A 5,290-nucleotide genomic window follows, 5' to 3' on the forward strand; every position below is an offset into this window, starting at 1 on the left:
TATCTATGTTACTAATTATTTTGATTTCATGACAGTGATGTGGGAGTGATTTCTTATTAATAAAGAAATTGTTTAGGCCCCTTGATAGGCCAACCCTTAGGTGGGTGGAGTAAACAGAACAGAATGCTGGGAGAAAGAAGCTTAGTGAAAGAGTCGCCATGGTTCTCCCACTCCAGACAGACGCAGCTTAAGATCTTTCCTGGTAAGCGCACCTCGTGGTGCTACATAGATTATTAGAAATGGGTTAAGAGGCTGAAACTAATGGGCCAGGCAGTGTTTAAAAGAATACAGTTTCCGTGTAATTATTTCGGGGCATAAGCTAGCCATACGGCAGCCAGGTGCCGGGGACACAGCCTCACCGCTCCTATCATTACATGACAGATAATATTTTCTTTTGTTTCTTACTCTATTCAGACAAAGTCTGTATTATAAATTATCTTTATAGGTTTTGGCTGTTCTTTATTTGGAAAATATACTAAACTTTGGCAAATTAAATGTCTGTTTTTATCATATACTACATACTTGACTAGGCTAAGTTTTTGACACTCTTTTGGACCTTTTGCCTTAAGGTAACATAAGAAAATATTGTGTAACTTTTGCCTTGATTCTGGATTACACTATATTGTTCATATTAAGAATTTAACATCAACATTAAAATATAATATGTAAGATATAATATAATTGCCTGGCAATAAATTACTGAGTAATTATAGATCAAGGATTATGGCTATTTTCCATCTACTCAACTCTTCTATATGGTCTTCCAGGGAATTTTTTGTTAATATTTATGGTTTCAATGTGTAACTATTAAACTAATTCTTCCTGTTTTATATGTAAAAGCTTACCTGAATCTACAAACTCTGGTCATATCTCCACTTAAAGATATTTTATTAAATTAAAATTCAAAATAAGAATATGTATGAGTCTGAATTCATCACTTCACCCACATCAATCTGCTCCATTATTATTTGCCTACTTTTTTCAAATTTAAAATCTTGCCTATAAATTTGTAGTCACATATTTCCTCAGAAACCTAAGAATCCTGACTAAAATTCACTACAAAGCATCATGTATAATCCAAAGAGAACTACACCTGGAAATACTAATAACAATAGAAATCTATCAGAAAGCAGATCTCCTGAGGTATTATTTTCTTAGGTAACTCATAAAATATTATTAAGGTATTCTAGAGTATAACTTATACAGACTTATTGTGTTTTGACATGTAAGATTGATCATTAGAATTCAGGGAAAAATTACCAAACATCTTGAATAATGCACTGAACTCTAGAGATACTGACAGTAGTCAGTTTCTGTAAAAATAACCCCAATTAAAATTTTCTGGAAAATTATATTTTTGTGATATAATTTAACATCTAAGTAAAACATAAAAGCAAAATAAAAATGAGGACTCAAGATTATTCACAAAGAAATCTGTAAATGAAAGGAGAGCAATTACATTTATATGTGTTTATAGTTTGCATACAACTTCACTGACAATAGTATTAGTAATGGAATAACAGTATTTTATTTTTATGTATTTATTTATTTTTATTTATATTTAAAATTTTCCACCTCCCCTCCTCCTATTTCCCTCCCCCTCCTCCCATTTCTCTCTTCTTCCCTATCCTCCTCCCCCTCCCTCTCCAATCCAAAGAGCAGTCAGGGTTCCCTGCCCTGTGGGCAGTCCAAGGTACCCCCCCTCCATCCAGGTCTAGGAAGGTGAGCATCCAAACAGACTAGGCTCCCACAAAGCCAGTACATGCAGTAGGATCAAAACCCAGTGCCATTGTCCTTAGCTTCTCGGCAGCCCTCATTGTCCGCCATAGTCAGAGAGTATGGTTTTATCCCATGCTTTTTCAGTCACAGTCCAGCTGGCCTTGGTGAGCTCACAATAGATCAGCCCCACTGTCTCCGTGGGTGGGTGCCCCCCTCGTGGTCCTGACTTCTTTGCTCATATTTTCCCTCCTTCTGCTCCTCCTTGGGACATTGGGAGCTCAGTCCGGTGCTCTAATGTGGGTCTCTGTCTCCATCTCCATCCATCGTCAGATGAAGGTTCTATGGTGATATGCAAGATATTCATCAGTATGGCTATAAGATAGGGCCATTTCAAGCTCCCTCTCCAGACAAGATTGCCAGGCAAAAATTGAAAACTTGGGGGTCGGGGTTGGGTGAGGGTAAGGGGAGTTGGGGTGAAAAAAAAGTGAGAAGGGGGGATGGGGAGAGCTTGGGGGAATGGGTTGGGGTAATGGGACGGTTGGGATGGAGGAAGGGTGGATATGGGAGCAGGGAAGAAAATATCTTAATTAAGGGAGCCATTTTAGGGTTGGCAAGAGACTTGACTCTAGAGGTGTTCCCAGGTATATATAACAGTATTTTTAAATCAAAGCCTTTATATCCATATACCCTTTTTGTTGATCCACACATTTAGAATGCAAAACATTATTAAAGATTGGCAATTACTCATGACAGCAAGAAATAACTCAATAATAGTTGGATTTTCAGGCTTGAGAAAATAAACATAGTGCAATTTACTCAAAAGTAAAATAAAACTAAGTTATTTTTGTCCTATTGCAAGAGAAACAGTAAAAAAACAATTCTGTGATTGCAGTCATCTTGATTATTGAATTGCCTGAAAATTAATCACCAGAGTATTTTCCTATTTAATCAACATCTGTGTATGAGATTAAACAATGAGTGTGATCTTTAAAGAATAGAGAGATAAAGAGTTCATGAAATACATCCATTCTGTAAATCAGATTTTAGAAAAATGACATGCAATACACAATAGAAGTGGCAAGGTGAGATATTGTAACATTATGCATTTTTGCCTTGCAACATCAGTCATAACTTAATTTCTCCCTTTCTTCCCTTTTAGGCTCCTATTTTCCTCTCTAGGTACTTTCATGTACATTATTGAGTAGCTCCCTAGAAAATGACAGTTATCTGTGTTTTCTTCATAACTTTCCACATATTTCATGTGACATTCATACATGATAATTTCTTCCAAATCAATTGTTCTGTATGCACACACACACATATACACACACATATATGGATGCATAAATAATAGATAGATAGATAGATAGATAGATAGATAGATAGATAGATAATTTATATCTGTTCTCTCAGCCAACTGGTACTTCAAATGAATCATATATCTTCCTCATATTTTAATTTTTTTGATAATATTCATTCATTCTTTCCATGATTTATGCTTTTAGAATGTATAATATGTTTAATATTAATATGTACTTAATTAAGTGTACATTAATTCTCAGGGGAAAATCATTCCAATAACTTCCTGTTTTTTAAAATTCCAACATGCTAGGTAATAATAAAGACACATCCAGTTTTTTAAAATATTTGTTTATTTTTTTGAAAAAAGAAAAAAAAAAACTAACTTTTTTCATTATACATATCAATCCAAGTTCCCACTCTATCCCCTCCTCCCATTCCCTCCACATAGCCTCCCAACCCAACCCCATCCAGTCCTCAGGGTGGGTAAGGCATATTGCTCTGGGGAAGGTCTAAGGCCCTACCTACTACATGTAGGCTGAGAAAGGTATTCATCCAAAAGGAATAGGTACCAAAAAGCCAGTACATGCAGTAAGAATAAATCCTGGTGCCACTGCCAGTGGCCCCTCTGTCTGCCCCAGCCATGTAACTGTTAACCACATTCTGAGGGACTAGTTTGGTCCAATGCTTGTTGCTTCTCAGTCCAGCTTGAGTTGGTGAGCTCCCATTAGTTCCAGTAGACTGTTTCAATGGGTAAACTCATCATGGGTTTGATCTCTTTGCTCAAATTCTTACAACTCCCGCTCTTCAACTGGTTTGGGAGCTCAGTCCAGTGCTCTGATGCGGGTCTGTGCCTCTGTTTCCATCAGTGGCTGGATAAGGGTTCTATGGTGATATTTAAGATATTTATCAGTCTGACTACAGGACAAGTCAAGATCTGGTCCCCTCTCCTCTATTGCTTAGGGTGTTAGCTAAAGTCATCCTTGTGAATTCCTGGGAATTTCTCTAGAGCCACATTTCTTGTTAACCCTGTAATGGCTCCCTCAATCAAGATAACTCTTTCCCTGCTTTCATCTCTGTCCTTCCTCCTTCTCCACTATCCCATTACCAAGTTCTCCTCCCCTCTCCCCTCCCATTCTCTCTTTTCCCCCCACCCCTATGATCCTAGTTTTTCCAGGCAATCTTGTCTGTTACAACTTTCCAGGTGGATATATACATATGTATGTATGTATGTGTATATATATATATATCCACCTGGAATACACACACACACACACACACACACACACACACACACATATATATATATATTCCTTAGGGTTCACCTTACTACTTCTCTAGAATCATGAACTATAAGCTCGATATCCTTTGTTATAGCTAGTATCCACTTATTAGAGAGTGCATACTATAGACACATTTTTGGGTCTGGGTTTCCTCACTCAGGGTAGTGTTTTCTAATTTCATCTATTTGCATGCAAAATTCAAAATGTCATTATTATTTACTTCTGAGATCTACTCTAATGTGTAAATGTGCTACATTTTTTTTATCCATTCTTTGGTTGAAGGGCATCTAGGTTGTTTCCAGCTTCTGTCTATTACAAATAATGCTGCTATGAACATAGTTGAGCAAATGACTTTGTAGTAGGATTGAACATCTTTTGGGTATATGCCCAAGTATGGTATTGCTGAATCCTGATGTTGAAATACGGAGCGGCGGGGTTGCGTCCCCAACACCCCGGCCGCTTGGCTAGCTCATGCCCGAAATAACAACACACAAACTGTATTCATTTAAGAACTGCTTGACCCATGAACTCTAGCCCTTACAGGCTAATTCTCGCACCTGGACTAGCCCATTTCTAATAATGCGTGTAAGCACCCCAAGGTGCGCTTACCGGGAAGATTCTAGCCTCTGTCCATCCTGGGAGAGTTGAGCATGGCGTCTCTGCGCCAGAGCGCAGGTTGTCTCCCCGAGCATAGCAGAGTCTGACCTCACTTCCTCTTCCGCCCAGAATTCTATTCTGTTTCCTCCTCCCGTCTATGTTCTAAGCTATGAGGCCAAGCAGTTGGTTTATTATAATTAACCAATGACCTTCCTCCATTATCCTGAGGTAGGCTGATTCTCAATTTTCTGAGAAATCACCATACTGATTTACAAATTGGTTGTACAAGTTTGCATTCCCACCAGTAATGGATGACTGTTCTACTTACTCCACATTCTCTCCAGTATAAGTTATTATTGGTGTTTTTTTTTGTTTTGTTTTGTTTTCTTTTC

The sequence above is a fragment of the Alexandromys fortis genome, unplaced genomic scaffold (genome assembly GCF_014885135.2).
Source record: "Alexandromys fortis isolate MF-2015 unplaced genomic scaffold, M_Fortis_MF-2015_v1.1 scaffold_114, whole genome shotgun sequence".
Lineage (NCBI taxonomy): Eukaryota > Metazoa > Chordata > Mammalia > Rodentia > Cricetidae > Alexandromys > Alexandromys fortis.